A 25,752-nucleotide genomic window follows, 5' to 3' on the forward strand; every position below is an offset into this window, starting at 1 on the left:
GTACATGGTGGACGTGAATTTTAAACCCAGGAGGTCTGGCTTGGGGCAGTAAGTGAAGAACATAATCAATTCACCAATGGTTCCCAAATGTCTCTGTAAGAACATTTTTATTCTCTTAAAAATCACTAAGGATTTCAAAGAGTTCTTGTTTATGTGGGTTGTATCTATAAATATTCACAATATTGACATTAAAAGAGAAAAAAAATCAAATCTACAAGTACACAACCATTAGTCCTTAAAGAGATGATGTCACCACACTTCCTATAGCTTCCAGAAAAATCCACTGTGTACACATGAGATAATGACAGTGGAAAAGTCAGAATGCCCCGATACTGTTATGAAAATAGTTTGACCTCACATTAGGAGAAGGGCTAGACATTGAGAACCACTGCACGCACTATGCTCCCTCTCTGTCAGGGATAAGAAGCGAACATCCAGTGATCATAAAGACATCCTTGGTATTGATCAAACTCACAACTCCAGTATCACAGTGTAAAACTAGTAAACTTAAGCCCGAATTTCAGGAAGGCATGACAGAAGCAAAACATCAGGATTTCAATTCTAACACTATGAATTGCTTTCAGGGTAGCCTTGGGGAAATTATTTCATCTCTAAGACTGTGCTTTAACTGAACAATGAGACAAGCAACACTTAGCCCCTATAACTATTGTTATTAAATAGCATGAAAATTAAGTGGAAATGCCCACCAGTGTCCAACATGCAACAAGAGTTCCATAAACATTTGTGGAATTTCTTTGTCTCGTGCTACCCACATGTGAAATAAGCAACAAGAATTACAAATATATATATATAAAAAAGAGCCTTAGTCTACTTTTCTTGGCAGATCAATAATGTTAAGTGATTCAAATTTATCTGATTGCAATTCTTTCCATTTTTCTCTTAGCTCTCTGTTCCCTGGAAGACAATGACTCTGAAAAATTATTTTTGGGGTCCTTCCACCTTTGCCAAAAATTCATCCAACTCTCTTACTAGAAAAATTAAGTCACCATTTCAATTTTGGGAAACCCAGATGTCTCCAAGAATTTCAAGGACTATGATGGATTTTCTAAGCAAGTCTACTTCACTTTAATTTTGAGACATCGCTGCATATTCTAAGAATAATTATAAAGATTATATATAGGGCAAGGAGATAACATATGATATCATGGAACCAAATAAACAGTGAAATGTCTTGGGAACCATTTATTTAAATCAGGGGTCCACTCACTTTCTGTAAGAGGTCAGAGAGTGAATTTGGGGGGCTCTCTGGACAATATTGTCTATGTCACAATTAACTCTGCCATCGTACAAAAGTTGACAATATGAAAATGACTGGGCATCCCCATGTTCTGATAAACCTTTATTTACAATAACCTGTGGTAGGATGTATTTGGCTCATAGGCCCTTATTGGCTGACCTCTGATTTTGATGATAAAGCCAATGGAGAGATGATTTAAAAAAAAAAAAAAAAAAAAAAAAAAAAAAAAACAAGAATCTATTTCTCAACACTTTTCAGGCATGTTTTTAAATGGCCTATAAAAATATCCAGACAATTGAATCCAAATCTACTTGGGACTCTGATGCTGGAGGGCCTTTCTTCCAGCCTTAGACTAATTAAAGACTTGCTTCTCTTTGACCCAAACTCGTAACAACTCCACAAGGATGAGGTACTATATTTCATTCCTCTTCCAGTCTCATCACAGCTGTGCCTCTCTTGTCAGCAAAACTCAGGGGCCGTCAGCGTTTTCATTATAATTTCAACATGCGGGAGGTTATAAATCTGCCTAGAACTAAACTACAACTTGGCACAGCAGTTTCCGGACCAAGACCATTCTCAAGGATGAGCGAGCTTGCACAACAAAATTAAGTTCATACTGAAAGATAGGCCAGAAAACTACCTTTGTGAAGTTCAGGATGATTTTTGGTTGAAAAGATTCTCATATAATTAAATTTAACGAATATTTATGGAGTTCCTGTCCCAGGTAGCCTCTGTTCTTTCCTCTGCCCCCAATTCATGTCAGCCCTGATGAACCTGGTATTAGGGTTTTCTAGCCTTCCCACAGAGTGGGTCACGTGACCTGCTTAGAGCAAATTAGATTATCCCTCATCCCCAGCCACAGAATTCTCCAAACTTAGAACAAATCAAGACTATGTCATTTTTAAAGAATTGACTGCTGAGGACAAGAAGATCTCTCTTCCTCTTTGCTATTTATAAAGTGAACATATGAACCTGGAGCGTCTGTGTGTGATGAATTTGAAGGACCCATGGGACATCCTGTGGGTGATATCCAGCAGGCTGTTAGATTTACAAGCCTAACAACTCAAGAAGAGTCTGGGGAAGCAGCTATGGATATGGAAATGATTGGAGCACTCCAAAGAACAGCTTGAAGCAAATTCTGGGCTCCTGCCGATCTCGGAGAGATCGGTTAAGAACATTGTGAACACAACTAGAAAGTAAAAGCATTCAAAAACTACTCAACAAATACACTGTTTCTATGTGCTTCCCTCTGGGCTAGGTCCTAGGAATATAAAATGGGTAATACTGATAAGGAGGTACAAATTCAAAGCACTTACCTACTGAGTTTCTTGGACCCTTAAAATTTAGGTAATATTTGATCCCTGTACCATGACCCAGGGAAGTTCAAAGCCACTAATACTGTCTAGTCACCTCTTTCTTAGGATTCTACTTCTTCTACATATGTGATTTCCATTCCTTAATGCAGCAGCCTAGACTGGAAACACATTTATGAATCCCAAGAACATTGCTCATCCATCTGCATGTGCTTGGAATCTATCTACTTAACATCTGCGAACACCAAATTTCTTCAGCTATACAAGGAATCTCCTATAAGCAGAGAACCCATCACTAGCTTGCAGACTTCCCAGTAGCAGTACCAGTGTCTTTGTTGGTAAAGCTTCATTCCACCTGTACTACTCTTGAGAATCCCTTCCCCTTTTCTTGTTTATTGTAAGTAACAAGGCAGCAACCTGTTTCCGCAACCTGAGGGATAATCTAATTTGCTCTAAGCAGGTCATGTGACCCACTCTGTGGGAAGGCCAGAAAACCCTAATACCAGATTCATCAATAATAACTTAACAGAGTAAAAATTTATTTTGTCTCACGGTTTTAGAGGTTTCAGTTCATGGTTGTCTGGTTCCATCATTCTTGGCCTGAGGTATGGCAAAGGAAAGCTGCTCAGCTCATGGTGGCAGGGAAGCAGAAAGAGATGGGGGAAGAAGGGTCCAGAGACAAGACAGAGTCCCCAAAGGCATGGGTCCAGTGACCTACTTCCTCCAACCATGCCCAGCCTACCTACAGTTTCCTTCATCTCACAGTAGTCCATTTCAGCTTTCAGTGGATTAATCCACCAATGATGTCATACCCCTTGTGATCCAGTCACTTCCGGAAAGTCCAACCTCTGAACATTGCTTCATTGGGGACCAAGCCTTCAACACAGGAGTCTTTGGGGGGACACTTCATATCCAAATCATAACAGCAATCATAATTGTTCTCTATGGCAAGTCCAATGTAATCCGACAGACAAGGTTGCATCAGCTCACAAACATTGGGTGTATCGTTTGGGTTAGACCAAATAGCTGTGACAAAGAGGTCCAAAAATGTTCAATAGTAAAAATAAAACTGAAGTTTATTGTTATTCACAAAACATAAGTGAACAAATAAATAAACTTCAAGGTAAATATTTTTGATTGGCTGTAACTCTTCCCTGTGGTGACTGAGGGGTCCAAGACTTCTTCTACCTGTGACTCTAGAAAGCCTTAGGACATCATTATTCCTGATATCCACCTGGCATAAAGAAAAAGAGCGTGGAGAGGCACATATTCTTAAAAGCCCTGGCCCAGAGGTGGACCACATCACAATATTTAATCTCACAGACCCACTTACCGTGGGCACACTGGAAGATGGATTCTATCTGATCATTACGTAAGGAGACCACAGATGTAGCTTGATGACCATTGGGTTCTTCCTTTATTGGCTTACCTGCTTTGGTAAAGATCACCAGCCTATAAAGTAAGAGGCAAAAAACTCAGTGTATCTTTTTATTCCCTTTTATCCATTAATTGGCCTTCTGTCTTATAGTCTCAGATATAACCTCATCCCAAACTCCCCTAATTACACCTATTCTCTTGTGCTTATAAGTAAAAAATGTATAATCCTACCATCAGATAATGGCTCTATTTCTGAGCATTTTTAAACTAACTCATGAATGTCCAATTTATTCATTACCTCCACAAATAATACATACTCTGCAAGATAGCCCCAATTTTATAATATTTTGTATGAATATGCTTACCCTGCACCTTTTACAACTGTATTAGTTATCCTAATGATGTCTCCTTTTTTAATACAGAAGACTTCTTTCCTGATTAGAATTTCAGGTCTCCTGAGCATGTCTTCCCCAGCAGCTAGGGGAATGTCACTTTATTTGTGAATTTTATTCAGCATTTCTAGTTACTTTAACCTCAAACATATTATGCATACATTTGGTTAAAAAAAAACATTAAAAGTCTATTATGTGCTCTCAGCAATGGAAAAGATACTGGAGGTTCGAGAGTGAAGAGAATATAGTTGCAGAATACCAAGGATTTATTATCTATTAGGGGAGATATGTTATAAACAGGTATTTAGAGCCCACTGTACTAACAGAGCTCTGAGCAATGCTTTATAAGACAAGAAAAAAGGAAAGTCTGACCCTTACCTGAAGATGACAAGGAAGTATTATTCAGCAGCATTTATTGAATCCCCAATCTGTATTCAGTGCTACGATGGGCGATGGGCGGTGAAGGCTACAAAAGAAATAAAAATGTTCTATCCTTGTCCTTGATGAGCATATCATCTCCATCTATGGTGCAATAATGTTCTCTACAAGGATGCATAGAGTATTGCAACTCAATGAAAAGGGTTATTAATGTTGTCAAAAGATGAGGTAAGCCTCCTGGGAATGGTCAAGTCTTAAGCTGAGCCTTGAAAATCTGTTTTGATTTAGATGGAAGTTGGGTGTGGAACAGCTGGCTTTGTAGACAAAGAAACAGAATCAGATAGAACAGGGAAGAATGTAGCCATTGTAAAGAAATTAATCTTTTTGGAGTGAAAGAAGTGAGTAGGCAATAATGGAAGAGAGTGTAAAAGAGGATGGGTGGAGTCAAACATTCTGAGCTGAGCCCGCAAGATAAGACTCAATACATTTTTAATCATGAAGCCCACTTGGAATGATGTTATTCTGATTTTGTCGGGGGTTGGGGAATGATGCATCCCTATGAGAATCTTATGAGAGATTTGGCTTTTCTTGCTAAAAAAAAAAAAAATACACTTCCAAACATCACACAGATCTCTGACTAAACTTTCACGGACTTCACAGACTCTCTGAATCACTCATTAGAAGCCTAAATCAAGAACAAATTATTTAAAGTCTGATTTTGAGAGAAATTTGTTAAACTCAGATCTGAAAAATGGGGACTTGGGACTACAAGCAAAATTAAAAATGACCAGGTCAGGAATGAAGGGTAACCATATGTTAGCTTTCCATCATTATAAGAAAATGCTTGAGATAATCAACTTGTAAAAAGAAAAGGTTTATTTTTGCTTATAGTTTTGGAGCTTCCAGCTGCTTTGCTTTGGGCTTATGACAAGGGAGCACATCAGGGTGGGAACATAAGTAAAACCACTTTCCTCATGTCCAAGAGGCAAAAGAGAGAAAAAGGAAGGAACCAGGGTGCTACAATTCCCTTTGAGGGCATATCTCCAATGACATAAGGACCTCCCACCCAATAGCACCAGATGGGAGACCAAGTTTTAATATATAGTTCTTTGGGAGAGAATTCAAGATCTAAACTACAGCAACAGTTCTCTGTAATATTGTTCCTGTAGCCATTTGAGATGAACTTCATGCTAGGTGCTGCTCGTTCAGGGTCTAAAAGCAACAATTTTCCATGGAGACCTGACATCTATCTTCAGTCTCCAAAAGGCAAACCTTACATTACTTGATCCTCTCCTATTAGATTGCTAGTATAATACATAGCACAACTGGACAGAAATAAGCCAGCCTGAGATGACATTCAGCAAGGAATTACAGTGGGGGGAGTAGGCTCTGAGTTTTATCCAGTCTGGACACCAGACTCTTGACAAATAATAATCACTGCAGAATGTCAGAATATGCTCTATCTGGAAAGAGTTTTTAACATGGGCTGCTAAGCTTTAGGCTTACTACTTTCGGTCAGGACTAGTTTCCTCTCTGGTCCTCTAGGCCTAGAGTATATACTTCTCTATTGATTTGTGACTTAAATAAATTGCAAGCATTTTACTGCAGTATCTATACAAGCAAGACTCTGCTCAGTGAAGCCAAGAAATCTGATGGGCAAAGTTCCAGACCCACTTTGGCACAGCCAACCAGCCAACAGCAGGCAGCACCATGATAATGTGAACACTTGCCTTTCCAAAGTGTGTGATTCACGGCAGTATTTTTCTCTCTCTAGTTTCTATCGCTCTCGAATCTCAAGCATCTTTTCAAAGTAAAGATTATTTTTGCAATCTTGTTTTAAAAAATGGGAAAGCTAATCGCCTTTGATCAAACAGTATTAATTTAATTTAGTTCTAATATTTTCTGGAGGAAAACATATAAGTACAGATTCATCTTCAAATATCTAGGAGCCACTTATGCTTGCATTTTTCGAATTCTGCTCTGAGTATTTTGAGTTTGGCTGGTGATGAGAAATTTCCTCTTTTGATGAAAGCCAGTAAACTCTAGACGTTGATACCTGATAAAGGGAAAAGCTCCCTTCAAACTTCATAAACAGGAGGGAGTCTGAGAGCATTCACTGTCTGTGGAAAGAAAATAAGGTACTGAGTGAAAAATTAAGTTTCAGGAGAGAAATTACCACAGGAAATTTATTTAAATTCTTTTCCGACTCAGTGTTAAAAGATTAAATGTTGTAAATAAGAGCTAGGTCATGCATTTTCATCTTCCACTTATACCTTTCAGTTGTGTGGCAACAACAACAACAACAAAAAGGGCCATTTTGAAAAATAATTTCTAAAAGCCATAAAAGTTAGTGTAATGTATAAAGTATAACACAAACTGTTTCCAAAAACTTCTCATATACTCATGCAAGAGCAGTACCCGATGGCTAACTCAGAGTTCACCTGATGTCTCCTCTGTGTCCCCCTTTCTCAATAACTCAGGGCACAAGGAAGCCCTCGATGAGGATGGAGCCCAGGAGTTCGAGACCACCTGAGCTAGAAGAGTAATTGATAACAATACAGTGACATTATAAGGTCTTTATACTAGGAAAGCCACTGAAGAACGTGAATTTTGGCCCATTCATGAGATCAGATAAAGATAACATTGAAAAAAAACACATCTTTGCAGACAGGAATTTTTGTCCTCTTCTCATCTCTGCTCTGCTATTCATTCACATCCAAGCTTGTTATCATCTCCCCAGAATTTAAACAATCCATTTAATGTGTATTGGTTAATTTATAAAACCCAAATTCAGTGAGATTTTTCTGTATAAAAAACTATCTTAAAATATAGTGGTTTAAAACAACACTTTACTAAGATGAGTCTACAGGTCATCTAGAGGATGCTGATGTGGCTAAGCTCATTCACAGGCCAGAGGCCTTTCCTGGGACCCTAGGATGACTGCATTAGTTCATGTCAGGTCTCATTCTCAATCGGGCTGCCCAAACAGGATTGCTCACATGGCTCAGGCACTGTTCCCAGACAGAAAATGGAAATACACACACTCACACATACACACACACACACACACACACATACACACACACACACACACACACACACACGCAGGGCTGCTTGAACTCATACCCAGTCACTTTACTGCATTACATTTGTCAAGGAATGTTACAAGACAAGTTCAGATGTAAGATTTGGACAGACAGACTTCACCCCTTTTTTTGGAAAAGCTGCAAAGTCTCCTGTTGCAAAGAGAAGCAGTAAGAGGAGAATCAGAGAATGGTAGCTATTTTTGCACTTTGTCACAGAAACAAGTAGCCCTTCCAAACAAAAATGTTAGGGAGTTTTGAATTTGGAATGAAGAGAAGAATTCTTTCCAACACCAAAGGGTTGTCGCAAATCTAAGCACATGAATCTGTAAAGCCAGGCTTCTACTTTACCAAAAACCACCAGTTTTCCCCTCTGAATTCTGTTGCCAGTCACTCCCCTTCCCATCAAACAACCCTTCAGTTCACACCCAGGAAGGAGAGTTTGGAGGACAGTGTTTGTTGAAAAGTAATTTAGGCAGCCTCTGGCCTGGAATGTATCCACTGAACTGGAAGATTCAGTAGCTACAAAAATAAAACGCTTGATGGACAAATGAATGCTTGGCTCCTTCTAATGGAGGGGGCTGGAGAGCAGAGGAACTGGCAGAAAAGGTCAATGCAAGAACATACACACCACAGGGTCCTCGCCCGGGCACCACCAGCTCCCAGGGAGGTTCAAAGCGCCCAGGGCATAAGGAGGAGGAGAGAAAAGCTCTTGACGGACGGACGGAAGTAGAATATCTGTGAAGGCAAACACAGAGAAAATGAAAGGGGGGAAATGAGACAATAGAAAATCTGGAAGAACAAAAAATAAAATGACTAGGGTTTTAACAAATTTCAAAAAAACTCGTTTTTCTGGAAAATGAATTTCTGGCATGCATGCCAGTTTGCCTAATAGCATTTCTATGATGTTCAGCATACAGCAACAAAAAATAAACAGACCCTTTATTATTTCAAAGGTATATTTTCAAGCCGTGGATTATTCAGTCCTCTTCTTTTTCTCCTATTTCCTTCAGCCGAGGGTCCTTTGTCCAGTAAATGGAGATTCACAAAAACACATTAACAGAAGAGGGTAGCAGGGATAATATAGATGATTAACTGCTATGTGTCAGAAACTTCATACATGTGAGATGTCAGCATCTTCACAACCCAGAGAGGAAAGTATCATTCTATCCCTTTGACAAATGCAGAACTCTAGTTTGGGAACCGAAAAGTAACTTATGCAAAGACTCACATCTTAAAATGTTTTGGTTTCACTCCCATTTCTGGATCCCAAAGCCCCATTGCTTAACAAGATTCCTTAGAACTCTGAGACCATTTACAGGCATTTATTCAAGTCCTGGTACATCCATCACTAATTTGGCAGAGGTGCCAAGCTGATATCCCAAGTTAATGACAGATCCTAGGCTGGAACTCTTTCTTCCACCTTCTAGTCTGAGGTTCCCCTTCATGTCACGGTCCTAAGGGGAACATCCAATCATATAATCATTCCATTCATTCAAAAATTCCTTACGGAGCAGCTGCTGTCTTCCAGGTGCTGTGTGAGGGAGTACAGTAGGAACAATAGTCCCCAGCCCCAGTGGAACTTGAGACCCAACATTATAAGACACAGGCTGGATGGGGAGGAAGCCTAAAACAAGGAGAAGGAAAGTTTGAGGATTCAAGTATCTGCATGGCTTCTACTTTTTCCTTCTCTCTCACTCCTTGGATGTTTGTTCCTCCTTCCTTTAGTCACCCCATGCACCATGCTTTATAACAGGAGTACTTGATCCAGTATTCCTTAATGACTCAAACAGTACCCATTGGGAGCCCCCACTCGCCACATTTGAGACTTTCTTCTGTAATTAAAGGAGCGAAAACCACAGACAACAACAGCTCTGAGGCTTTGAAAGTCCTGAGAACATTGACTACCATCACAGCACTTCTCTTCGTCCCTTCAGTAGGGTAGTAAAACTCACTGCCAGGGATTTTCTCCACAGGCTGCTGACTGAAATATCTCCTTTTGCTGGAGCTTGATGTCTTTCTGTACTTCAGTCCTCCACTAATGTCTAGAGGAGGCTGGGTTAGGGTGATGCCTTCGGAACCCCAAAGCTGGAGATGAGGGTTTGGTCAGGTGGTTTTATGGGAAGTGATCCCAGAAAGCAGAAGTGAGGGAACAGGAAATAGGAAGTGAGAAAAGGCGATGAAGTTGTGTGTTCACAGGCTGGTTACCTCTGTGGGCAGCAAGAGTTCACCTTTGCTGAGGAGCCACGGGGGAGCCATGTGGGTCATAACTCACTCAGACTTATCTCACCAGAGGACAAGAAGCATGAGATGTCCATATACTGGCTCCCATCAGCCTCTGGGGCAACTCTGCCCCGAAGGGCACTCACTTCCCAAGTCTTCCAGGTTGTGATTATGTATAGATGATCAGGTCTTCTATGGCTTCACAAAGAGCCCTCTCAGGCAGCAAAGTAGAGAGACACCATACCCCACACTTGAAGACGGATGCTGGTTACTCCCATGGAATTGTTCACCTCAGTGCACTAAAACTATATGGGCTAACAGGATGCAGCTCAGCACATCATAAGAATTTACTAGAAGTAACAGTAGTGCTTTAATATGAATACTCATTGCAGACCCAATTTGGTATTTTACAATTTACAAAGTGGTCTTCCCATAGTAGTCACATGCTGAGATTGATATTATTATTATTATCTCATTTCCTCATGAAGTTCTGGGGATCAGCAAGCAAAGTCAAAAGTGATATAAATATCCTGTCTTATAGTTCTAGTCTGCTTCTGTCAATTAAATTGACTAAATCAGAACATCTTCATTTGAATCATCAAGACTCCCTACAACTTTCTTTTTTTTTTTTTAATATTTATTTTTTTTAGTTCTCGGCGGACACAACACCTTTGTTTTTTGTATGTGGTGCTGAGGATCGAACCCGGGCCGCACGCATGCCAGGCGAGCGCGCTACCGCTTGAGCCACATCCCCAGCCCCTCCCTACAACTTTCTAACTTAGAAATCCTAAACAGGATTTTTTTTTTAATTTTCAAATTATTTTAGGTCCATGAACACCTGGCCTAATAATGTTCCAGAAAAGTGTGTATATATATATATATATATATATATATATATATATATATATATCAGCACCTCATATTTTTCTTATCCTCCAATTTAAATCAGAACCATAGAGTCCAAGAGATAATTAACAGATTCCAGTTTATCTTAAAATAATCCCCAATATAAGTCATATGGCAATCCAGCAATAGAAAGTTTATCCTTCATGCCAAAAATCCTCCATAGAAATCTGTTGCTGAAAACATTATGTGGCCACGCTCCCATCTGCAGATATGCTTGTCTTTCTCTGTTCCATGCCAGGGTACTTAATCCAGTCATCATAATAAATTGCTGTTTTCTCTGCCCTCTTTATACAATGATTAGTGTATATATCTGAAGAATCTTGAGATCTTAAGAATACAGAAAAGTCTACCAGAAACACTAATAAAATAAAGTCACATATTTAAGAATACAGAAAAGTCTACCAGAAACACTAATAAAATAAAGTCACATATTTCCAAAAAAGTGAAAACATAAAGTCTTAAGGTCTTCCAGCATGTCATCAAATTAAAAGACACAATTATTACTGAATCTTCTTAGTAATAAAATATGTTTATTACTATTCTTAATCATTTCTGTCAAGTGGTGTGATGGTATAAGACTTCCCTCAAAAAAAAAAAGAAATACATTTATGTCATGACTTTCAAGTCCTTGCTTACAGTTATTATTTCCAATTGCTCCCCTTTGATGTATTTTGCAAACTATATAAAGGCCAGGGAGACTTCTACAACTTCCTCAGTGATTACAGAATGGTTTACTGTCTTTCTTCATCCTTTGATATCAGAAGGGTTCACATTGCAAAACCTGGAGGATTTCATGGCTGCTTATTAAGAATTATTAATAAAAAAAGTTCTGTGTAAACTCAGCACACCAAGTTTGACAGATTTGTACATGCCTCTAATATATTTGCTTAAACACAGAGAAACGTTTCACCCAAGCAACCAAGAAAATAACTCATTAAAATGTTCAAAAGACTAACTAGTTTTTATTTTCAACTAAACTAATGAAAAACAGTTTTGGTTTGGGGGCTGGGGCTGTAGTTCAGTGGCAGAGTGCATGCCTAACATGTGTGAGGCACTGGGTTCGATTCTTTGCAACACATAAAAATAAACAAATAATATAAAGGCATTATGTCTATCTACAACCACCAATTTTAAAAAAGAAAGAAAGAAAGAAACTGTTGTTTTTTTCACAATATGCATGAAAACTTCACAAGTGACTTGGAGAGGGTAGATTAGACTTGAATCTTCTGATCTACCTTAAATTCTGCTGGAATTAAGAAAATTCTGGGCTGGGGATACAGCTCAGTTGATAGAGTGCTTGCATAGCATGCACAAGACCCTTGGTTCAACCCCCAGCACCACCAAAAAAAAAAAAAAAAAGAGGAAAAAAGAAAGAAACTTCCAATACTGTTGCTAAGAATCTGTTGCTTTTTACAACAAAATCAAAACATTCTCTTCTTCTCATTGCAAAAGCAGGGACCTGAAATTTCCTTGGAAAAGCACAGGAATGGAGATGTTAATACATGTAATTGTGAGACATTCTTGAAAACAAAAATTCCAGCTGGAAATCATATTTTTACCATCATATTTCTAATACTTCCCAGTACATAAAGCTTCTTAAGAATGGAAAACATACATAGGCCCATTAGTAGAGTCAAAAAATATCTGTATCCAATGTCTCTGAATAACTATATTTCAATAATAAATCACCCCTTGTCTCTATTTTCATTTATTTATACAAGTGTAAGTACCTACTCTGTGCCAGGTACTCTGTAATACATAGGAAATAAGAAAATGAAGAATGCAGAGCCTCTGAATTGAAAGTAAACATAATTCAACAGAAGATAAAAGGAGATCAAGGGAGCATGTCCCAATGAAGCTATAGGCTAGATGTTATAAGAAAACAAAGGGGGAACTAAACTGAACTTTGACCAAGGAATTCAAATTCACATGGGAAGTGATTTTGTTCTATTAAAAAATAAAGAGTCAGTGGTGGTGGACGGGGGACAAAGTGGCATATATACCTAAACAAACTCCAATTCAACTGCTTTTTCAAAAAGTCACAGAAAGGGGCTGGGGTTCTAGCTCAGTGGTAGAGTGTGTGTGAGGCTCTGGGTTCCATCCTCAGCACCACATAAAGATAAATAAATAAAATAAATGTATCCATCTACAACTAAAAAGAAATATTTAAAACAAAGTCACAGAAATTTATTATCTCACATAAGTAAAATATCCAGGAAAATCCAGCCTTCAGGTGTATAAAGATCTAGGCACTCAACAGATCACAAACTAACCTCTCTTCATCTCTGAGCTCCCCTCTGTAGACTAAGCACTGAGGTAGGCTTCCCTTCATGTGGCAAGATGGCTGGAAGCAGCTCTAGACTCACATATCAGCCTCTCAATGACTCCAATAGAAAGACTTTCCTCTTTTCTAACAGTTCTACCATCCTGAAATTCAGCCTTGTGTCCTTTTGAATCATACCATCCCCTGTTACTATGGTGAAAAGGATGTGACACTGGCCAGGTCAGTCACAGGTCCAGTGTTGGAACCAAAGTAGAGTCACTTTCACTCAATTCCCATGAGAAGAAGTGGAGAGGATATGGACCTTCAACAAAAATAAAGATTCAAGATGCAATGATCAGAAACAATAAATGAGAGAATAAGATCTAGGGCATACCTAAAACACATGGCCACTTCAAGGGAGTTTGGGGATCTGTAGTGGTTCAACATGGCTAGGGTGAAGCATATAGGTTCAGAGAAGCAGAAGATCCATCTGCATAGATGATAGTAGCACCTAATAAAGTTAGTTTTATGCTACACTATGTAGGTCAGAATATAGAATAGCAGAACTTCTCTGATTACTAATGAATGTCCTTCTAACAGCAAAGAAGAATCAACATATATTCCCCAGATTTTAAAGCTAAAGATTAAAGCAACTTCCTAGTTGGGCTAAAATTGTTTGAAATTCATATGTTTTAGCTTTAAAATTCATGCTAATTTATTCTCTAGTCCATAAAATATCCATGTTTGTTTAACATCTATCCATGGTTTTAATTGCCAGTGAGAAACTAACATTCCAGAAATTGACAGGAAAGAAGGGCAAGGAAGAGAATGATGCTCTCTGGCTTTGCATACCAACAACAGTATGTCTTTATTGGCCCCCTACTATCCGTCAGGAAAAAAAAGTACTTGAATTGAGAAGCTCTGTGAAGACGATGGGTAATAATCCAAAAGACCACAGATAGCATAGCAGTCTGGCAATCTGGGTTCTCTGGGAGCAGTTACTGAGACAGTTTGTGGAATGAGATGTTTAGGAGGGACCAATACTTGTGAAGGAAAGAGGCAGAGAGGAAGCACAAATGAATGAATGTAGGGAGAAGTTAAGCTAAGATTCAGGTCCAAAGAATACTTGATCAACCCAGTGGGGACTGACCTAGGAAGGGTCCTTCAGAGTTGTATTATTTCCAGAAGAAATCTTTGGGCCTTTATTCCTCACCTCCACCCAGGGTGATACCTGTGTGGGGTGAAGGGAAGTGGGGGCATGTGTAGTTCTGCAGCTGAGCTAGATCCTAAAGGAGCTGAGAACTGAAGCTATCTGTTGACCATCCTCCCCACTGTAGAAAATAAAATTTTCCACTGTAAAAGGATAGGAGCAGATTTGCTTTAGAATGATTACTCCAAGAATTACTGGAAAGGAGGGACTGGTGCAGTCGCCTAGGTAAGCTGTTCTTATTATTTATTTTCTAGTACCTGAAAACAGGGAAACTTGGCAGAGGAAAAATGCTGATGGAATGGAGAGCTTACAGGCCAACTTTATTTTCAACCGTTTTTCTCTTGCAAACCCTTTATTGAATTGCATTTTGATGTTTCAGCCAGAACCAGGATCTCATTTGTGTGATCCTCACAGCAAACTACAGAACTACATTATAACAGAAATAAGTCAAATTGCATTGGCCTGCTGCAGAACACCAGAGCACCATCTTGTCTTTATACACACATTTCCTAAAAGTAGTCTCACATGCCATAGGAATCCAGGCCCTCCTTCCACCTCTTCCATCAGGTACCATCTCTCTCCATTAGGTTTCCCTTTCTCCTTTCTCTTTGTTTATCTCCTCTTTAACTTGTGATTCCTAAAGCATCTCTGGCAGGTGTGAGGAAGGGAAGAAGCCTGATCCATTATTTTCTCCCTTGAGTCCTATTTTTTGTCTATCTCTTCCCAAGTCTGTTTCCAACACTAGTCAAGAAGATTAGATTTGATGACCATATTGGACTTACTTAGACTGGCTAGATATCTTCCAACATATAATCACCCTGAAATCCTTGCCACCAGGCAACAGCATTTCCAGATGGACATCCTGGCTTATGAAGTTGTTGTTTCCAAGTATAGCTCCTACCTTGCAGCCTTAAAAATCTGAACTACAAGACAACATTTGTGGCTGCATATAAATTGGCATCCCCAGACCTGATAATAATCAAACCATTATTAGACCCTCTGGGAAGTGGTATTAGGAAGGAAATAAGTCTGCTCATTGTAGTATTAGAAGCTTCTCCCCAAAGAATCTTTGCCTAAATCCAAGAAGGAGTGAGTGTACATGTGTGTGTGGGGGGGGGGTGAGGGAGAAGAGATTTATTTTGAGGAATTGGCTCTTTGTGACTGTGAAGACTAGCAAATACAAAATCAGTAGGGTGGGCTAACAGTCTGTATACCAAGTGAAAAGTTGCATTTGAAATCCAAAAGCAGTCTATTGGAAAAAATTTCCTCATCACTGAGGGACTTCAGTCTTTTTTCTTAAGGGCTTCAACTAATTAGATGAGACTCACTGATATTGTGGAAGGTAATTGGCTTTACTCAAAGGTAATCTGTTATTTATCAATTTATGTTATGTGCATATACAATGTTACAATGAATCCCATTATTGTGTATAATCAAAATGAACCAGTAAAGAAAAATAATAATGACAACAGTACCTTCAAAGAAACAACTGCGCCACACCAAATATCTGGGCACCATAGCTAGCCAAGTTGACATAAAATCAACCATATCAACTGTTAAGGTGTAGGAAATGTCAAATATCCCCATTCATACTTTGCATACTAATTCATATAGAGTTAACATAAACTCTATATCATACAAAGTGTATTTGGTTTTGGGGTTTGGTTTGTTAGCCTGTTAGAATTCTTGAATGCAAACAAAGAAACTGATTCTGGTTAACTTAGTCAAAAGATAATTTTCTGGAAGGATGTGAAGAGTTTAGAATACCAAGCTAATAAAATGGAAAAGAGCCAACACATCTGAAGCAGCTATACAACCAGGACTCTACTGCTGCCATAAGACAATATGGCCACCACTTTGGATCCTGCTGCCTGCCCCACACTGTACAGCCACCATTGCTGCACATTGGCACTCTCACCTCTGTACCATTCAACAGAGATTGACAGTCACTGAGAACAATGGGTTATCCAAGCCTAAATCATATGCCCACACTCTAGTCATTCTCCCCCACCCCTCAAGATAGAAAGAACATTGGATGTTTTTGGCTTCTATGATGTGAAATAACACCCTCTATTCAACAAGACCCAGACCATAATGGACTCTCAGAAAATGAGAAGAATGTTTGAATTGTTGTAGCCAAAGAATAATTAACTCAATACTTGAAGCCAGAAGCACCAACTCTTCTAAAACAATTAAGTTCTGATTTGTATGAATCTTCTTTTCTGGGAGGAAAAAAATCTGAGGAGAGCATGGAAATTCCAAAGGGAATTGATTGGAAGGCTGTGATCCAGAGTTTCTGGCTCTTGTAGCTTCTTCTTTATCCTCACCCTGAATCTTAGGCCAAAAAATCCACCCGAGAGTATGGACAGGGTTAGGAAATAGCTTTAAAGAAGCTAGTTTATGATCAAACACAACTGGCCTTCAACTCATCTCACAAGAAATTGAAGTGATAACCACTTGAATTACAAGTTATGTTACAGGTTGTTCTCTAAGAGAAGTCATTTGTTTGATGGATATTTATTTAACACCTACTATATGCTAAACATTGTTCTACACATTGGAAATACAGGAGGGCAGGGGCTGGGGTTATAGCTCAGTGGTAGAGAGCTTTCCTTGCACCTGTGAGGCACTGGGTTCGATCCTCAGCGCCACATAGAAAGAAAGAAAGAAAGAAAGAAAGAAAGAAAGAAAGAAAGAAAGAAAGAAAGAAAGATAATGTGTCCATCTTTTAAAAAATCTTTAAAAAAAAAAGAAAATACAAGAGTGGAAAAAAACCAGACATATCCCTACTCTACTGACAATTATATTCTAATGGAGCGATCCAGGGAATAAATAAATGAGTCTATCAGGTAATATACTAAGAGCCATGCAGGTAATATACTAAGGGCCATGCAAAAAGTAAATCAGGTAAAATTATATAAAAGCAAAAGAATGTGCTATTTGACATAGTCGTAGAGATAAGCTCTCTGAGAAGATGACCTTTAAGCAGACACCTGAATAAACCACATCTTTTATGAACAACTGAAGGAAGACCATTCCAGACTGCAGGTTCTCCAAAGCCTTGCAGTGAAAATGTACTTGAACTGTTTGGAAAAAAAAGAAAGAAAGAAATCAAGTAGGTCTGTGCGTCTGGAACATAATGAAGCATAAGGACCGTAGGATGAGGTCATACTGGAGAGTCAGCAGGGGCCAGACCATGTAGGACCTGGTACATTGTGTTCAGAGACTTTGAAGTTTGGGTTTCATTCTAAGGAAAATAGGAGTGTGAAAGAGACATTTTAGCAGAGGAGTGATGGGATCTAATTTCTATTTTTTAGTTGAAAAGAAATTTCTAGGAAGAGAGCAGGAACATAGGTTCTAATTATATAGGTCCCCATGAGAAAAGATGAGGTTAAGCGTAGGCTTTGGGCAGGAGAGGAGTGAAAAGTGACCAGTAGTGGATATGTTCTGAAGGTGGACCCAATGGGATTTACTGATTACATGTGAGATGTAAAACAAAAAGACAAGAATGACTTCAAAGTTTGGGGCCAGAGCATCAGTAGTGATAGCGTTGCTACCAGCATAAATGGGGAAGATTGGAAGAAGAAGAGATTTAGATAAAAGAGTTTTAGTGTGGGAATATAAAGTGTGAAATGTCTATGAGATCCAAGTAGAGATGGTAAATGATAATAAAAATTAAAAGAATCCAGCAAAGAGAATGAGGGCAGAGTAGCCAGACAGATAGGTGGAGAACCAAGAGGATGTAGTGTTCTAAATGGCAAGAGATTAAAGTGTTTCAATGAGGAAGTGATGGACTTTGTCAAGTAAGGTGAGAGCCAAGTGAGACTTTGTCAAGTAAGATGATGAGGACCATTGGGTTTGGCCATTGGAGGCTTGTGGTAACCTCAAGAATATAGTTTCAAATTATGATAACCTAGACTCATGTGGGAGCCAAGGCCCAGGCCTCAGCCAAAGACTGCCCCTACCAACCCACACAGGAACTGAAGCCCAGGCCCCAGCTCAGAAATGCAACCCCAGCCGACCAGCAGGCCTACGTTAAAACCCGGCCCCAGGCCTAAGACTGCCCCGCCAACCAGTAGACCCTCCCCGGAGTCCAGGCTCAGGCTTAGGACTGCCCCACAACTCATGTGGATCCAAGGCCAAAGTTAGTCCTGCAGACTGGCAGACCCACACTGGAACATAAGTCTACCCCACCTCCATCCTGGGACACTGCAGCCATCACCATAACCCTCCCCATGTGGTAGCATCCACCTTGGGACAACAGATAGGACCTAAAGGCAGCTGTATCTCTAAACAGGCATCCCATCTCTGAAATTGATTGCAAATATCCTGGGACACCCCCACTGTTATCTTGAGTTATCTCCACTACCACCACCACCACCTTTAGTTGCAGTAGCATTTATTGTGGGGTCTAGAAGCCTAACACCAAGGCGAGGTACAGGTAATCTGTAGGGACCCTATAAGATTATATTATAGGGTAGAAATGGTAATACCTCAGATCTTCACTGCAAGAAAAAAAAAAAGACATATAGATAATAAGAAAAAACAATGGAGGAAAGTGCCCCAAACAAACTAAGATACTACAATAATAGAATCCATGGACAGTGCAGTTGATGAAATTTCAGAGAATGAGTTCAAAATGTCATAATTAAAATAATCTATGCATTGAAGAATAATGTAAGTGAGCAAATACAGGCAAAAATTGATCACTCCAACAAAGGGATTAAGGAGCAAATGCAGGCAACCATTGATCACACTAAGGACATACAAGGGAGCAAATACAGGTAGCAAAAGACTACTTCAAGAAAGAAAAAAAATCAAAAATACTTGAAATGAAGGAAACAATAAATTTTTTAAAAAACTCAATAGAAAGCGTCACCCAATAGACTAGATCACTTGGAAGACAGAATATCAGATAATGAAGACAAAATATTATAATCTTGAAAATAAAGTTGACCACACAGTGAAGATGGTGAGAAACCATGAACAGAACATCTAAGAATTATGGGATAACATCAAAAGACGAAATCTAAGATTTATTGGAATAGAGGAAGGCACAAAGATTCAAACCAAAGGTATGCACAATCTCTTCAATGAAATAATATCAGAAAATTTCCCAAACATGAACAATGAATTGGAAAATCAAATACAAGAGGCTAACAGGACAACAAATGTCAAAATTACAACAGATCTACACCAAGACACATTATAATGAAAATGCCTAGTATACAGAATAAGATTAGAATCTTAAAAGTCATAGCAGAGGGGCTGGGGTTGGGGCTCAGCAGTGAAGCACTCGCCCAGCATGTGCAAGGCACTGGGTTCGATCCTTAGCACCACATAAAAATAAATAAAATAAAATAAAGGTATTGTGTCCAACTACAACTAAAAACAAAAAACTAAACACACACACACACACACACACACACACACACACACACACACAACAGAAAGGAATCAGATTACATATAGAGGAAAACCAATTAGGATCTCCGCAGATTTTTCAACCCAGATGGTAAAACCTAGAAGATCCTGGAACAACATATACCAAGCTCTGAAAGAAAATGGATACCAACCAAGAATCTTATATCCAATAAAAGTAAGCTTTAGATTTGATGATGAAATAAAAACCTTCCATGATAAACAGAAGTTACAACTATAAAGCCTGCACTACAGAACATCCTCAGCAAAATTTTCCATGAAGAGGAAATAAAAAACAATGATGAAGCTCAGCAGAGGGAGGTATTACACTAAAGGAAAAACTAAACAGAGGAGAAACCAAGTCAAGTTAAATACCAAAAATAAAGAAAAATGACCAGGAATACAAATCATGTCTCAATAATAACCCTGAATGTTAATGGCCCAAACTTACCAATCAAATGGCATACACTGGCAGATTGGATTTAAAAAAAAAAAAAGACCCAACAATATTCTGCCTTCAAGAGACTCATTCATAGGAAAAGACATCCACAGACTAAAGGTGCAAGGTTGAGAAAAAACGTGCTACTCACATGAACTGTGGAAACAAGCAGGGGTTTCTATCCTCATATCAAAGTTAGACTTCAAGCCAAAGTTAATCAAAAGGGATAAAGATGACCATTTCGTACTACTTAAGGGAACCATACATCAACAAGACATAACAATTATAAATATACATGCCCCAAACAATGTAGCATTCATATTCATCAAACAAACTCTTCTTATATTCAAATAGATGACAGAACAATAATTCTGAGTAACTTTAACACACCTCTTTCACCACTGGATAGATCTTCCAAATAAAAGCTAAACAAAGAAATTATAGAACACAATAATACAATCAATAATTTAGATTTAAAAGATATATAGAATATTTCATCCATCAACAAGTGAATACACTTTCTTCTCAGCAGCACATGGATCCTTCTCTAAAATAGACCATATATTGGGCTGGGGATGTGGCTCAAGCGGTAGCGCGCTCGCCTGGCATGCGTGCCGCCCGGGTTCGATCCTCAGCACCACATACCAACAAAGATGTTGTGTCCGCCGAGAACTAAAAAATAAATATTAAAAAAAAATTCTCTCTCTCTCTCTCTCTCTCTCTCTCTCTCTCTCTCTCTCCTCTCTCACTCTCTCTTTAAAATAAATAAATAAATAAATAAAAAATAAAATAGACCATATATTATGCCACAAAGCAACTCATAGCAAATACAAAAAGTACAGATATTACCCTGCATTCCATCAGATCATATGGAATGAAATTAGAAATCAATGATAAAATAAAAAATAGAAGCTTCTCCAACACTTAGAGACTAAATAATATGCTATTGAATGAACAATGGGTTGGAGAAGACATCAAAGAGGAGATTAAAAAATTCTTAGAGGTAAATGAGAACACAGATACAACATTTCAAAATAAAATTCTGATACCTGAAGTTCATATAATATAGTGTGTGTGTGTGTGTGTGTGTGTGTGTGTGTGTGTGTGTGTTCGTTCAAATATACTCTTTGTACAATCTCCAAACAGCAAACATAAAAGTAAGTTTGTTTTGGTCAAGATAATCGTGGGATCCAAGGGTCCTGTATACTTGCTTTTTCACTTTTGCATGTTTGGCAGCCACTGATGGAACCTCATTCAAGAGATCTTAGTTTGAAAATAGTGATCAAGTTCAGCCCCCACAGCGGGATACAGTGGAGCAGGCCTGTAATCCCAGCAGCTCCAGAGGCTGAGACAGAAGGATCATAAGTTCAAGCCAGCCTCAGCAAGCAAGAAGCACTAAGCAACTCAGTGAGACCCTGTCTCTAAATAAAATATAAAATAGGACTGGGATTGGTACCAAAAAAAAAAAAAAAAAATGTTCAGCCCCCACTTTAAACAGTGACCTGCCTCACTCCAGTCTACACTTTCAGCTTATGGCAAGGCTAAGACGTAAACCAAAATATATTTGTAAATACCTATTTGTCTTACTAGGTATTTGACAAATTGGTCACTTATTTGCTTGTTTTTTATATTAATAATGTGTTTAGGAGACACAAAAATAAAGACAAAAACACTGTTTTTATTCTCTTTTTTATAGTTTTTAAATTCCTTCTTTCATAAATCTCTAAAAAAAAGTTATTTCAAAAGGAATTTGAACTATAATAATTAGAAATGGATTCTAAAAAAAAAGATGTTTGAAAAAATTTCAGCTACCCCATTTCATGTATCCACTACTAAAGGTAAACATTGGTGCAAATTTCTGTTCACTGAGCAGTGAACGTTCTTAAACTATAGAGTACATAGAATCATAATGGAATGCAAGTTCTTAGGACATTCTACTCAAAGAGTCTGATCCAATAGGTTTGAGATAGAGACTTGGACTCTTTACTAGCCCCTTGGTGAGTGAGAAATTTCCCAATACCCTTCTAACACTCTAATTATGAGTATTATTTAATAGCATATTATCTCTAGAGCAAAAATAATTCTTTCAATATGTATATAGCCATCGCTATATTATTTAAACAGAATTGTAAGGATCTAGTCTACTAAGCATATTTACTTTTAAACATTTTTTTAATTAACAATATTGAATGTCCCCCAATGTGCCAGGTATAGTGCTAGAGTTTCATACCCATGGTCCAGCAAATGTGAATGACAGTGACTCTGACATATTGAGACCTTCATAGGACCTATACCATTTTCACTGATTAGAGTCATTATGCCACCATCCAGGGTAACCTATCAACTGTCTAACATTTTATCCAAAATCTTTTTTTTTTTTTTTTTGCAGAAAAGCTCATGTTGTTCAACATTAGCAGGTAGAAGGAATAGGAAAAAAATAAAAGTGAGGCTATCACAGAAATGAAAGTTTTTGGGCTGGGGTTGTGGCTCAGTGTAGAGCACTAGCCTTGCACATGTGAGGTACTGGGTTCAATCCTCAGCACCACATAAAAATAAATAAAGATATTGTGTCCATTTACAACTAATTTTTTTAAATGTAAGTTTTATACAAATATATATATAAACAATATGTTGCTTATTCTTTAATTTCTAAATCATACTCATTCACACACTGACTGCCTGAGATATAAATAAACATTATTTTATGACAAAGCAGAATATCTACATTATCTCAACTATACAAAAAGAAAAACAGGTCCAAAATAGTGTTAAGGGATTTCCTTAGTTAAAACTGCAAAGCTAAGTATACTGGGCTGGAGATATAGCTCAGTTGGTAGAGTGCCTGCCTCACATGCATAAAGCCCTGGGTTCAAACCCCAGGATTACCAAAAAAGAAAAAAAAAGCTGGGTATATTTATAAATATATATTTAAATCCCTGCATTTCCATTCCACTTTTCTTTTTTTGGGGGGAGCGTGGGGCTGAATTTTAAATAGATAATATCTGCTCTTATATTTCCACTCATATTAAAGACATCACTACCCTGTCACTCAAGCCAAACCTCCTCTCCTTTACCAGCCCCCCACCTCCAAACATCAAGTGTTAACAAGACATCTTCCTAAATTTCTCTGGAATGGATCTCTTCCTTAGTTTCCTTTTGCATGTCCATTTCTTCATGAGTCTGTTATGTCTCACTGTTTTCTCTTCTTCAGTGACAGCTGAAGAATCTGGTGACAGCTCCAGATCTGTTTGCTTTTGTAGTTCTTGTATCATGGTCATAGTCTTATTCAAAGTAGCATAAATGCGGCTCTTAGTCTCTTTCTGCTCAACAGCAACTGGTTTAAAACGTGAATATAAAGATTGATAGTGAGACTTCATCGCTGACAATTCCTTTAGGACAGTAACTGGATTTTTCTGGCCTGCTGAATCAGGATGATTTGTCTTGATTTCATATTCCAGCCTCTACTGAATGTAATCCAGATCAGAGTCAGCTTTCTGGAACATCAGTTTGAGCTTATGGACCTTCGCCTCCATGTTGAAGAGTTGACATTCCTCCTGTTATTTCATTTTTTAAACAGGGTCTCACTACGTCTCTCAGGCTGACCTTGAACTCGAGGTCCTCCTGCCTCATCCTCCCAAGTAGCTAGGATTATAGGCATATGTCACCATACTCAGTGTTTAACTATATTTACTTTTTATCAAAAAGTCTTCAAGTTTATTGATCTTCCAATGTCTACTCTTTCCTTTTTTCCTGTACTTCTTTTGATTTATCATTTTGTGGTAGCCAGCCTTCAGGATAACCCCCAACAATGCTGGTACCCACCTCTTTATTAGTGCTCTCTCACATCATATCCCAGTTCGTGTGACTAATATAAGATGGCTGTGACTTCTGAGGTGAGGTCTTAAAAGACCTTGTGGCTTCACATTGCCCTCTGTCTCTTAGATCACTCACTGAGGGAAGCCAGGTGCAATTTCAAGGCGACCCTCAGGCTGCCCTCCAGAGGATTCCTCATGGTGAAGAACTGAGGTCCCTTGCTAATAGCTATGTGAATGCACTTGATGAACGATCCTCAGGGCCCAGTCATACCTTCCGATGACTGAAACCTTAGTTAACATCTTGATTGCAGCCTCATGACAGATCCTAAACTAGAAATTTTCAGCTAATCTGTTTCCCTAATTTCTTTTTTTTTATTGTTGGTTGTTCAAAACATTACATAGTTCTTGACATATCATATTTCACATTTTGATTCAAGTGGGTTATGAACTCCCATTTTTACCCCATATACAGATTGCAGAATCACATCAGTTACAATTGCATTGATTTACATATTGACATACTAGTGTCTGTTGTATTCTGCTGCCTTTCCTATCCTCTACTATCCCCCCTCCCCTCCCCTCCCCTCTTCTCTCTCTACCCCCTCTACTGTAATTCATTTCTCCCCCTTGTATTATTTTTCCCTTTCCCCTCACTTCCTCTTGTATGTAATTTTGTATAACCATGAGGGTCTCCTTCCATTTCCATGCAATTTCCCTTCCCTCGCGCTTTCCCTCCCACCTCTCATCCCTGTTTAATGTTAATCTTCTTCTCATGCTCTTCGTCCCTACTCTGTTCTTAGTTACTCTCCTTATATCAAAGAAGACATTTGGCATTTGTTTTTTAGGGATTGGCTGGCTTCACTTAGCATAATCTGCTCTAATGCCATCCATTTCCCTCCAAATTCTATGATTTTGTCATTTTTTAATGCAGAGTAATACTCCATTGTGTATAGATGCCACATTTTTTTTATCCATTCATCTATTGAAGGACACCTAGGTTGGTTCCACAGTCTTGCTATTGTGAATTGTGCTGCTATGAACATCGATGTAGCAGTGTCCCTGTAGCATGCTCTTTTTAGGTCTTTAGGGAATAGACCGAGAAGGGGAATAGCTGGGTCAAATGGTGGTTCCATTCCCAGCTTTCCAAGAAATCTCCATACTGCTTTCCAAATTGGCTGCACCAATTTGCAGTCCCACCAACAATGTACAAGTGTACACTTTTCCCCACATCCTCGCCAGCACTTGTTGTTGTTTGACTTCCTAATGGCTGCCAATCTTACTGGAGTGAGATGGTATCTTAGGGTGGTTTTGATTTGCATTTCTCTGACTGCTAGCGATGGTGAGCATTTTTTCATGTGCTTGTTGATTGATAGTATGTCCTCCTCTGAGAAGTGTCTGTTCAGGTCCTTGGCCCATCTGTTGATTGGGTTATTTGTTATCTTATTGTCTAATTTTTTGAGTTCTTTGTATACTCTGGATATTAGGACTCTATCTGAAGTGTGAGGAGTAAAGATTTGTTCCCAGGACGTAGGTTCCCTATTTACCTCTCTTATTGTTTCTTTTGCTGAGAAAAAAACTTTTTAGTTTGAGTAAGTCCCATTTGTCGATTCTAGTTATTAACTCTTGTGCTATGGGTGTCCTATTGAGGAATTTGGGGCCCGACCCCATAGTATG

At 38.6% G+C, this 25,752-nt stretch overlaps 1 pseudogene across 1 annotated transcript; it reads right to left on the reverse strand.

The window, feature by feature from the left end:
• Positions 1-9,126: 9,126 nt before the first annotated feature.
• Positions 9,127-23,796, reverse strand: LOC308643334 (SKA complex subunit 2-like; annotated as a pseudogene). Its single transcript has 2 exons — positions 23,458-23,796; positions 9,127-9,258 (listed from the first exon to the last, which is right to left on the reverse strand). The product of its transcript is annotated as an SKA complex subunit 2-like (transcript).
• Positions 23,797-25,752: the final 1,956 nt, after the last annotated feature.

The sequence above is a fragment of the Spermophilus citellus genome (assembly GCF_964194105.1).
Source record: "Spermophilus citellus genome assembly, chromosome: 3".
Taxonomy (NCBI): Eukaryota; Metazoa; Chordata; class Mammalia; order Rodentia; family Sciuridae; genus Spermophilus; species Spermophilus citellus.